This window comes from Salvelinus alpinus, chromosome 8, assembly GCF_045679555.1.
Source record: "Salvelinus alpinus chromosome 8, SLU_Salpinus.1, whole genome shotgun sequence".
Taxonomy (NCBI): Eukaryota; Metazoa; Chordata; class Actinopteri; order Salmoniformes; family Salmonidae; genus Salvelinus; species Salvelinus alpinus.
In genome coordinates, this window is record NC_092093.1 from 37,103,525 (window position 1) to 37,116,233 (window position 12,709).

The window sequence follows — 12,709 nt, forward strand, 5'->3', positions numbered from 1 at the left end:
AACTTGTTGTGTACAACAGGGTGTGGCACAAAAATGTTTTTATTGTTAAAATATTTTTAGCCTGTCTATCTGTGGGTAACAGGGATGACATGTTATGTTCGACACGTTCAGTTTTCCACCACAAAAGACAAATTGCCAGAAGGAGTAGAACTAGCTCACCTGCTTTTACACTATGATTTCACTATTAGATGTTCAATGATTCTTTTGAAAAAAAATATTTGAAAAAATAGTAGTTTCACCATATTAAAACAAGAGTACAGTTCAGGTAACAGGGTTCACATTAACATGAGGGACAGATGTAAATGGATCACTAATCACATGAAGTAAATAATAATCTTTAGAAAATGACTTTGTCAACGCAACAAAATAACTCGGGCTTTACAATGATGGTGACAACTTAGGGAAATCTTTGGGTCAAGTGGGTTAAAATCTTCCTAGAAGTCACAGAGGGTGCATGGAGGGTCATGTCAAAATGCTGAAATGTGGCACTTTAACAAGTCTTTATTCATATGACAAATCGGATTTATTGAATTCTCCATGTGGTTTATATTAAAGGGCACTTTGTTTAATTTAACAGGCTTTTAAATTGAATATTGGTGCACAATTTCTACTTCAAATATCAAAGGGACGCAAAACGCACTCATTTCCTAGAGTGACCTACATACACATGCACGTTCACATACACGCACACACACACACTGAACAACACACTCAGCCTTTGAAGGCTTCATGTGGGTGGTTTTGTGTGTCATATTTTTCCTATGGGGAGAGTCTCCATTTGCAAGGTGTTGTTTTATTTTGTTTGTTGTTGAGCTGTTGAAGTTTCATTTCATTGCCAATTATCACATCAACTTTTCTCATATGAGCTTTTTTCTTTCTCTGTATTGTTGTTTTGTGTAAAGCCCTCCATCTGGTCTCTCTCCCACCACTACCCCCCATCCCCTACCCATCATTCCCTACCCTCCTACCCCTCATCCTCCAGCCAGCCCCTTCCATTGGGCACCATTAATAATGCAGGGGACAATCCCGCCTCGGAAACAGTCCTCCCCCCTGGCCTGCCAATCACCCGGCTTAATTAGCACGTGAGGGCATGGTCGCCAAGCGCCCAGCCACCCATTCACCAATCACCACACACCTCTGTCTCTGGTGGCAACGCTCAAAATCCTCATGGTAACCAGATTCATCTGAAATACCCCCCAATACTAACTTTATCACCTTTTTGGCAGTTTCAGGCCAAAGTGATGGTGTGAGTGTTTTGCTTGTGTCAGAGTTTTGTGTGGTTGATATCGCCGAGGTGTCTGTGGTTGCTGTGGTGTAGCTTCATTAGAATGGGTTCTGTGATTATTGAACTGATCACAGGAGGAGGAAGGGGGTCATTAACCGACGAGACAAAGGAGATTTGCTTGAGGTGCAGATTAGGATAGTTAGTGATTATCCTGTTGCTTTAGTCAATACCAATGTACTCTCCGAGATTAGACACACAAAAGCATGGGCGCCACATGTATTACTTTTCTACCATTTCTAACTTGTAAGTAACAAAAAGTTGCTAGTTACAATTCAAGTAGAAACAATGTCTGGATACAGTGGATTGTCGTACTCTTCTTGGAGACAGCCATTGCCTCATCTACCTTCCAAATCAACAAAATGTTTGTCACTGACACTGGCCAGCTCAGAAATACAGTAATAGAAACATGTTAAAGTATGGAGGAAACTACTCTACTGTATTAGAAGTGTGGCCACAGCGTTAATATCAAAGTAGACACAGAATGAGATACAACAGTGAATATTATTTACATTTGAGTCCATGCAGAATTACAGCCAAGGTCTATAGATAACTCCGTGTTTCTATCACATTTGCAGTCTGTTACCATATAAGACAGCGTAATGACTCACCCTGCTTTCTGACCTACAATGTGGGAAGGGAAGTCATGATTCATGCAAGCTGCAGCTAATGCAGGCCGGAGCCTAAAATACTCTGGTATGCCATCTCACACACTCACATGCACACCCACACACTCACATATGCACAGATGTACTCAGCTTGTGAGACATGAGAAAGTTACCAGAGTTTGGAGAGTAACAGAATGACTGGGCAAGTTGAGAAGTCTTTCTGAGGTAATGCTAGCATGTTTGTCTATATTGTGAGATTCATTCCAGGTATGAGCTACATAACTTGCATTTTGTGTCAGGAAGTGGTGTGAAGAGTTGCTGTGTTATTGTTTTTGGTAAGTCACGTAGTTGTAGTCTTAACACTCTTGTCGTAAAGTAGATTCTGCAATTAAAGCAATTAAAAGCTGAGTGATCACTCCAACCTCATTACAACTTCATCTAAATGAGGGACTGCTTCAAAGAATCTAATTAAACGTTGCTGCTTATGTTGACATACTAATTTGACTAAGGCACTGTGCGGTGGAATTAAAGAGCACTGATTAGATAAAAAAAAAAATCCCCTTAACTTCATCATTAGAATGAATTTGATACTCTTAAAGAGAGGGATTTACTCTGTAGGTAAGATCAGAGGGAAGGCTATACAGTACGATGTATGTTTCATTTCAATCAACAGTAAGTCATGACTCATGAGAGAGGTGCCTGTAATGTGGACTGTATGGAATAACTTCTCTGCTAGCTACATGTATAAGGACCACCCTCTTGTCTCACAGGCAATACGTGAGGATTTTAACCTGCTTTAATCTGGCTAACAGTTGTCTTTGATAGTTTAAACAGTGTATGCTATTGTACTTTTTACTAATTGTTTTCTTTCTGAGGGTGAATCCCGATGGTGTTCTTAGTATTGATTACATTCTGAAGGATATGGCGCTCTGCCTGCCTCATTAAGACATTAACTACCTTTGATTTTAATGGTAGATTGTACAGAACTCTAAGGGCCGGTTTCCCGGACACAGATTAAGCCTAGTACTGGACCAAAAAATTTGGGGGGGGATATTCTCCATTGAGTTAGCTTTTTAGTCCAGGACTAGGCTTAACTTTGACACGTACCAACACACAGGTGTAATCATTCTACAGTGGTCCCTGCAGCGTACGCTCAAACTGGTGTGATTAGAATGCTTATTTAAAGGGCCTCCCGGGTGGCGCAGTGGTCCAAGGCACTGCATCGCAGTGCTAGCTGTGCCACCAGAGATTCTGGGTTAGAGTCCAGGCTCTATCGCAGCCGGCCGCGACCGGGGGGCCCATGGGGCGGCACACAATTGGCCCAGCGTCGTCCAGGTTAGAGAGGGTTTGGCCGGCAGGGATATCCTTGTCTCATCACGCACTAGCGACTCTGGGTTGTGTTTCGGAGGACGCATAGCTCTCGACCTTCGCCTCTCCCGAGTCCGTATGGGAGTTGCAGCGATGAGACAAGACTGTAACTTCTAACAATTGGGGGAAAAAAGGGGGTACATTTTTTCGATTGATGCAACAGTCCGCATTTGAGCTGGCCACGCTGTTTTTTCACAGAAATTTGTTTCACAATCACAGTCCTTACAACGTTATATCCTGAATGTGACCAGTTTATTTTTGGATGCAATGTTCAGACATCCACAGAAGTAGCGTTAGCATAACACATTCATCCAAACCAGAAAATGTAGGCTACATTAGTCCCAGCGCTAGCTGAGGAAAGATTGACGTAACACAAGCGGTCAACTCTCAGCTGACAGAAACCATAATATCAATTAGCGAATAGCAATTACTATTTACAAGTCATCACATCACGGGTGAGCTCACCATTGATCAAAATAATTGAGTAAAACACGTTCTAAAAATGTGAAGTAATCCAACGATGGGTAGTTTGTGCGCGCCGCCATGTTTTTTTTTGAGGCAACCAAAGAAAAGAAGATGAGACAAGATGAGTTTGGTCTGTTTGCAATATGCATGTTGAAGAGGGTGTGTCGTCTACCATCATTCACTTCCCTTCATTCACTTCCGGAAGTTTACTTGAAAGATGAGTGAACCATCCCACCTCATTTTGTTATAACATCTTTTGTCTGATAGACTTTACGTGACACCCAGAATGCATTGTATAATGTCAACAAACATGGCACCACACATAGCTGGCAAATAGCTTAGCATTAGCTCATCAAAATCAGTACAACCTTCATAAAAGCATTTTACACACATCATATGTGTCCATTAAAATCTATGCAAGAATCGGTGTCACCAGTACTTGAAAACGTGAATAAGACTGTAAATACATTGTACTCCATATATACATACGGTATGCTCCACTAGAAATGACAACACGATATACAGAAAATAAGGCACTTACTTTGATAGGAACGCACACACGTCCAAAGTTATTATTTGTAAGGAAAACAACAATGAAGGCAATTCGAGCACCAGCCAGAAAATGTGCCAGGGGGGAAAAGTTTGTGCAAGACTGCGCAAATGTCTGCATACTTGATCTGCGGAAACACTGGGGAAGTGCTTGGCCTCTACTCGAAGAGAGAAGTTTGTCCTGCTCAGTAAAGCCTTAAACATAAATTGTCCGCAACAGTAAAATGGGCTACTTCTATGTGAATTAATGAGAAGACGGAACACACCTCAATTCAAAATGTTGTTAGAAAATAAAACTTGAAACTAATTTGAAATTGACAAATTTAAGCATAGCCTATAAATAATTAGCAGGCAGCGTGTCTTGGTTTGAGGGCAGCGCGGGTTAACTGTCCTGTTGCGTAGCAATCACATTTTGGAACAGTGAGTGCATTCTGAAATCACGCGCATAAGAAGAAACTCACAAGTGAAAATGTTAATCTGTGTGCCCGGAAAACCACCCCTTAATGTTATTACTGTGCAAGTCTCCCAGTGCTCCGGCAGGTGTGCAAAATCAGATGAGCTCTCTCCTCTCCTCCCTTCTTCCTTCCCTCTCCTTCCTCCTCTCCTCCCTCACTTTTCTCTCCTCCCGCCTTCACAATCACCAGACACAGAGCTGATCCCATTCATCAATGTCAGCAGGCAGGAGCTCCAGGGTTTGGTCTGCAAAACTGCAGAGAATCACCTTAGGGAGTCATAGACCCAGAGGCTCTATTCCAAAAGACCTTCCCGAACCAGGTCTGAGTAACATTGCATACCACACCTGGGATCATATTATCCACTCATTTCAGACTCTAACCATTGTAAAGCAATGTTCCATTTTTCAATTATGAACATGGCACATGCACAGTGTCTTACAAAATTCCTTAAATTAATATTTCAAGTCTCTGGCAACCAGAGGTCATGGTCAAAAATGTATGATATGCTGTTTTTAGCTCTGGCTCGGGATCAAAGCGTAAGGAGACAATATCGATCTCTATCTGGGTGAAAAGGCTCTGGGTCCATTTGTTGATTGAGTTGGGCTTTAATGAACCCCTGGCATAGCCTGACTCATCTCTGTGTCTTTGGCCCAGCTCTTTGCCTTGAACTCTGAGGTCTCCCCCTAACCATTTATCTTTCCTGCTTACGGTCTGTCTGCCACATCTGTAACCCCTCTCTGTGGCCTGAGCAGACCCATAGTTCAATCCAGATGCACTATCCACTGTGCTCTCATAGCCACGTGTTCCTGTTGAGACCTCTGTTACTGAACACATCATAGATTCAGCATGAATCTCGCTTGCGTAAATGGTTCTACATCATTTAATGAGTTAAAAATTAGATCAGAAGTGACAGAAAAGTAACCATGCAGTATGACCGGGCTAAACCAAAATTGTTCCACGTTAAATAGGTTCAACAAGGTCAGTTCAGTGGAGTCACATTGTTTACAGGTAAACTGTATTCCATAGAAAAGCTCAGTCAGCGCCGGGATAGCACGTCGAGCGTCTGTGTCCTGTATGCATGGTCTCAGGTTCAATATGAGTATCCCATTGAACTGATGGAAGCCAGATTGATCCATATCTTGGCCTCTGAGAGCAACAGCTTTTCTCAGCCACTGACGTCACTGTCTTTATCTGTCTGCGGTTACACAGTCAGCTGGAAACCCCCGCTGAGAAGAGATCCTTTCTTTCGCTCTCGTTTCTTACATTTTTCTCTCTCAGGCAAGAGAATCATTCTCTCTCTTTGCGTGATACATTTCTTTAACATTTTAGTCATTCATTTAACAGACGCTCTCATCCAGAGCGACTTACAGTAAGTAGCGAGTGCATACATTTTTGTACTTTTTCATACTGATGATCTGCTGTAGTACTTAAATGTACATTTTGTCGTAAGCAAAACGTGTTTACGACAACATATGTTACATTGCCAGCCTCTGTCATTAACCAGTCATTAAAGCCCCGGTTACTCCTTAGCCCAATAAACAGTATCGGTCCTTGAATGGTGCCTTGAGGAACACCAGACACTGATAAAGCCCAGTGGTACATACCGCTATGTGTGTGTGTGTGTGTGCACAATGACCAGAGAGACATCTAAGGTCACTTAAAGGCAGCGCTTCTGAGTCCATTCTCATTACAATTCTTCATTAGCCCTCTGATAGTGATCTCTGTTTCAATCAATTCCTATTCTCAAACATCCTCACTCTGCATATTCTATAATGAAGCATTAACATGTTTCCATCGCTGTGGTTTGGCTCGGAATGAACTGCCACCTTCGGTGTGATATCACAGATTTTTGCTGAATATCAATGAGACCTACAGTATGTGCTCACTTCGACTTGTCTGTTATTTATATATCTTTGTATTATCTATTTATATGCAGAATTAGGGAGAAACATCTCCACAAATTCTGTCACCACCTTAACAGCTCTCTGCCCAGCCCTCTCAGGTGTCTGACTGTCTGCGCCTCTCAATGATTCTACTACAATTAATTTACCCAAAGCCCCAGACCAAATCCCTCTAACAGGCTGAGGAAATAATTACCTTGATGGCAAGGAGAACATGTACTACATGTATTCCTGCATCACTGTTGTAATATCAAGACATGACTTCATGATTTAATAGAAACAGTTGAACAACTACCCATGAGGCCCTCCAGGTGGTTTAATAATCAGAATTCTGTCATTTCCTGCGGGAGAGAGAGAAATCTAGCTGCATGAAGAGAACCATGCAGGAGCCTGAGAGCATTGAGTTGAGGAAATTGCCACTTAGGTATAATGGAATAGTCATCTGGGTTGACCTTCATGTTGCAGTGAGTGGAGGGATCTGCTCCCTCATTTTAGAGAAATTGCAAAGATGAATGTATGCATTTATAGGAACATACAGCAGGCACTGGGAGAAACTCATGTCTGTCTGTCTCTCTCTCTCTATCCCTTTCTCTCTCTGTCTGTCTCTCTGTCTCTGTCTGTTAATATTGGAGCACTATTGAAACATATCAACCCCTCACAATAGAGTGACTGCCTTTAAAAACCAACAAATCCCTTTGAAAACTGTAGCATCAATTCGATTCAGAAACCACTATTCCACTGTCAAAATGTAAATAGGATAATTTGGGTCATGAAGTCAGTCTTGTCTAAAACGGAGTTTGGAACATCCGTGCGTCATAATGGGTAATTGAAGGTTGGTTTTTGATTTGACGATGTCCAGTTGCCCGCTAACATGCATGGGTAACAGCTGTGATTGCTCTCTATCCAATAGCATAGGCAGTGATACAGACCTGCCCAGCAGCTCCGACTTTGTTTACATAAGACAACATGTCACACATTTTTTTACTTGACAAATACTGCACCAAACACCTTTGTTAGAGGTAAAATTGTCAGTTTACTTATTTGATTTTAATTTCTCTAAAGATAGATCACATCCAGTCTGAACTGTGCGATGTAGTAGGGAGTTTTAGTTTGCAACTTGCCAATATTATACATAGTTTAGCGCTTAAAATGTGGTAATGAACTACAAGGACCATAATCCATTGCACATCTACTTGTCCAGTCTGTGTTTCTTTTATGCCTGCTACAGAAGAGACAAAAGAATGCACGATTGTGAGGTTATATAGAGAGCAGCTGTTGCTTTGTGAGGTATCTCTACCTGAAAATACATGATCTAAGTGATGGATAGTCAGTATTCAGCAGTCCTAAAAATATGCCTTATTTACTTATAAGAACTACTGATAGTGATTTTGTCAGAGAGCATAAGCAGCAGCTCTACAGAGATGAGATGACTTGGAATGAAATAATAAAGTCTTCAAATTAAACAAATGTAATATACACAACAACTGAAATATTTTATTAAAGTCAAATAATGTGAATAAATGATGGTTAATAAGTGATCAGTAGTAATCGGCTGTCACCACCATCATGGGACTTCAACCCACATCACAGCATTCAACCCACATAATGCATAGCGCATTTAATGTTTAAAAAAATTATTTAAATCGTGATTTATTTTTTATAGAACCAACTTAATCGCTCAGCACTTAGAAACAGAAAAACACACGTGCCAATCGACGTGTTCAGTGGCTCTTTAAAGCCATGTTTGACATCTGCTGGGGTATACCTCTACAAGCATATATGTTATTGCAAGCTACTTCATTTGGATTCTGTCATTAAAGCCATGCTCATCCTCGGAGTAATTACAGACATCTGTCCTAATGGTACACAGTAACACAGTGTTCTCTCCCGTTCCTCGTAGCCTTGCTACTATCCTGCTTAGGAGACTTGGGCTTTCGTCCCAAATGGCACCTTATTCCCTAGATAGTGCACTATTTTTGGGCCAGAGCCCGATGGGCCTTAGTCAGACAGGGCTTGTTTTACGACCAGCAAACGCAATCATAGAGAGTGATTCTGACTTTTTGAATGGGAACTGTGCTATTTGTTTGTTTTCGAGGCAGAAACTTTCGTAAAACTCTGGCCAAGCTGCTCCCATGATGAAGAAACTCATTTAACTCATGTTCTTAACCACAGCAGGTAAAGCACTTCAACTTGTTTGGTTTATACTGTAAGCATAGGCCTATATGCTTTCAAAGAACGATAAGGTATACAAATATAAGGGTTTGTCGTTGGGGTGTCGGCACTCAGCACAGTAGTTCTATTGTTTGTTGAAGAAATACTTGTTTCAGTTTTGGAATGGGTGGGGAATAACAAGACAAGTTATTCAGATGAGAGTTGAGACTATCAAAGAGACCCCAGTTTAAATTCATTCCTAATCGCTCTCTTTCTCCCCTATATTTCTCACATATACTGTAAAGGGAGATACCTAGTCAGTGTCTCTGAAATATGTCTTCCACATTTAAGCCAACCCCTCTGAAACAGTGTCACGCCCTGACCATAGAGAGCCCTTGTTTCTCTATGGTGTAGTAGGTCAGGGCGTGACTAGGGGGTATTCTAGTTTAATGTTTCGGTGTTGTGTTCTAGTTTATACTTTCTATGTTGGTGTTTTGTATGATTCCCAATTAGAGGCAGCTGGTAATCGTTGTCTCTAATTGGGGATCATATTTAAGTAGCTATTTTTCCCACCTGTGTTTGTGGGATATTGTTTTGTGTTTGTGCATGTGCACCACTTCTTCACGTTTCGTTATTGGTTTATTGTTTTGTTTAAAGTTTCACCGAAATAAATTTCTGGAACTATACTCACGCTCCGCTCATTACGACAAACAGAGAGGTGCAGGGGGCTGCCTTAATCAACATCCTCGTCTTCGGCGCCCGAGGAACAGTGGGTTAACTGCCTTGCTCAGGGGCAGAATGACAGATTTCTACCTTGTCAGCTCAGGGATTCGATCCAGCAACCTTTCGGTTACTGGCCCAACGCTCCTACCCGCAAGGCTATCTGCCGTACATACACACATTGTTATTGTAGACAATACATGTTAAATGACTCAGGTTTTTAAGAAATGTGTTCATATTACTCACTCACGTCATCTCAATAGCAGCAACATCAGTATGCTCATTACCTGCATGTTGTGCACAGGGCCTCTGGAGGACAAACCTCTTACATCATGGTCGTCTATGTTTAATTTTAATGAATAACATTATAGCCTTGCATTGGAAAATATATCAATTCCAGATACATTTCATGTTGAACAGGTCTGTATGGCCTGTACAGTGGCGTCATTGCTTATAGCCTATATAATGCCTCTTGAAGGTGAATTTATACTAGTGGAACAACAGGATTTGTCATAGAGACCCATGATTAATGCCAAGTGGATCTTGAACGTAATGAGCCATTGAATCTGATTCTGTGTCAGAGCCAATGAAGGAAATAACTCACTGCACACTAGACTGGCATTTCCTACCAATCAAAGGAGCTCAGTGAGGCCCGTCTTATATAAGACAGCAAGGAGACTTCGAATTATATATTTCCTAAGCACAGGAGACTGGGTTTTGTAGTTTCCTGAAAATGCAACTGCTCGGTTTTCAACTTGATTCTCCTCTAAAGGGAAGATGGCGTAGTGAACGATGTCAAAACAGTCTAACCTTTCTCTTTTCCTTTGTTGTCCGTTAAGACACCTCACATCCTCCTCCAATCTGTGGAAATGGCTGGAGAGAAATAGAGGCATGTAGGTCTGAAGAGGAGTGCGCTGTAATGGCATCCAGGGTGTATGTGTGGGGGAGGGGGTTCGGTCGCCATTAGAGGGGATGATGCCCTGCTTCTGGTATGAGTCATGTGACCTCTCTCTTGTCATGAGTGTGGCGCTCTCAGCTTTGTTTCATGCTCAGAGAGAGAGAGAAAGAGAGAGAGAGAGCCCGGGGGCTGTTGGTGTGGAGCCCTCCCCATTTCCCCCTCCTCTCCCTCCTGTCAGTCCCCTCTCTGCATATGGCTCCTCAGAGACACAGAGAGAGAGGAGACATCACAGAGCCCATCATGATGCTGTCATCGCCCCCTCTCCTTCAGAGCCCCCTAAGCTGGAACACATCTTACTGCCATGTCGTAGGTGTATGAAACCATGCACTGTTTTGTCATACACAAGAAAAAATGTTTGCTGTGAGTAGCTCCTTTGTGTACTGTACTGTATGCACATGCTGCACTGTAGTAACACATACTATACTGTAGTAGCACATACTATACTGTAGTAGCACATACTATACTGTATGCACATACTATACTGTATGCACATGCTGCACTGTAGTAACACATACTATACTGTAGTAGCACATACTATACTGTAGTAGCACATACTGTACTGTAGTAGCACATACTGTACTGTAGTAGCACATACTATACTGTATGCACATGCTGCACTGTAGTAACACATACTATACTGTAGTAGCACATACTATACTGTAGTAGCACATACTGTACTGTATGCACATGCTGCACTGTAGTAACACATACTATACTGTAGTAGCACATACTATACTGTAGTAGCACATACTGTACTGTAGTAGCACATACTGTACTGTATGCACATGCTGCACTGTAGTAACACATACTATACTGTAGTAGCACATACTATACTGTAGTAGCACATACTATACTGTATGCACATACTATACTGTATGCACATGCTGCACTGTAGTAACACATACTATACTGTAGTAGCACATACTATACTGTAGTAGCACATACTGTACTGTAGTAGCACATACTGTACTGTAGTAGCACATACTATACTGTATGCACATACTGCACTGTAGTAACACATACTATACTGTAGTAGCACATACTATACTGTAGTAGCACATACTGTACTGTATGCACATGCTGCACTGTAGTAACACATACTATACTGTAGTAGCACATATTATACTGTAGTAGCACATACTATACTGTAGTAGCACATACTATACTGTAGTAACACATACTGTACTGTATGCACATGCTGCACTGTAGTAGCACATATTATACTGTAGTAGCACATACTATACTGTAGTAACACATACTATACTGTAGTAGCACATGCTATACTTTAGTAACACATACTGTACTGTATGCAAATGCTGCACTGTAGTAACACATACTATACTGTAGTAGCACATACTACACTGTAGTAGCACATACTGTACTGTATGCACATGCTGCACTGTAGTAACACATACTATACTGTAGTAGCACATACTATACTGTAGTAATCCATACTGTACTGTATGCAAATGCTGCACTGTAGTAACACATACTATACTGTAGTAGTACATACTGTACTGTATGCACATGCTGCACTGTAGTATAACATACTATACTGTAGTAGCACATACAACACTGTAGTAGCACATACTGTACTGTATGCACATGCTGCACTGTAGTAACACATACTATACTGTAGTAGCACATACTATACTGTAGTAGCACATACTGCACTGTAGTAGTACATACTGTACTGTAGTAGCACATACTATACTGTAGTAGCACATACTACACTGTAGTAGCACATACTGTACTGTAGTAGCACATACTGTACTGTAGTAGCCCATACTGTACTGTATGCACATGCTGCACTGTAGTAACACATACTATACTGTAGTAGCACATACTATACTGTAGTAACACATACTGTACTGTATGCAAATGCTGCACTGTAGTAACACATACTATACTGTAGTAGCACATACTATACTGTAGTAACCCATACTGTACTGTATGCAAATGCTGCACTGTAGTAACACATACTATACTGTAGTAGCACATACTGTACTGTATGCAAATGCTGCACTGTAGTAACACATACTATACTGTAGTAGCACATGCTATACTGTAGTAGCACATACTGCACTGTAGTAGTACATACTGTACTGTAGTAGCACATACTATACTGTAGTAGCACATACTGTACTGTAGTAGCACATACTGTACTGTAGTAGCCCATACTGTACTGTATGCACATACTGCACTGTAGTAGTACATACTGTACTGTAGTAGCACATACTATACTGTAGTAG

The 12,709-nt window shown here is 41.3% G+C and overlaps 1 protein-coding gene across 2 annotated transcripts in view; it reads left to right on the forward strand.

Annotated features, from left to right (window-relative positions):
- Positions 1-12,709, forward strand: part of LOC139582239 (transcription regulator protein BACH2-like) — a 136,752-nt gene that overhangs the window by 61,765 nt on the left and 62,278 nt on the right. Inside the window, exon 1 of one of the 2 annotated variants that reach the window (XM_071412218.1) lies at positions 2,024-2,115. The exons of the other annotated variant lie outside the window; for it this stretch is intronic. The gene's annotated coding sequence lies outside the window, so the exon portion shown is untranslated. Of the gene's footprint in view, positions 1-2,023; positions 2,116-12,709 lie in introns of those variants that run through there. 2 annotated transcript variants of the gene reach the window in all.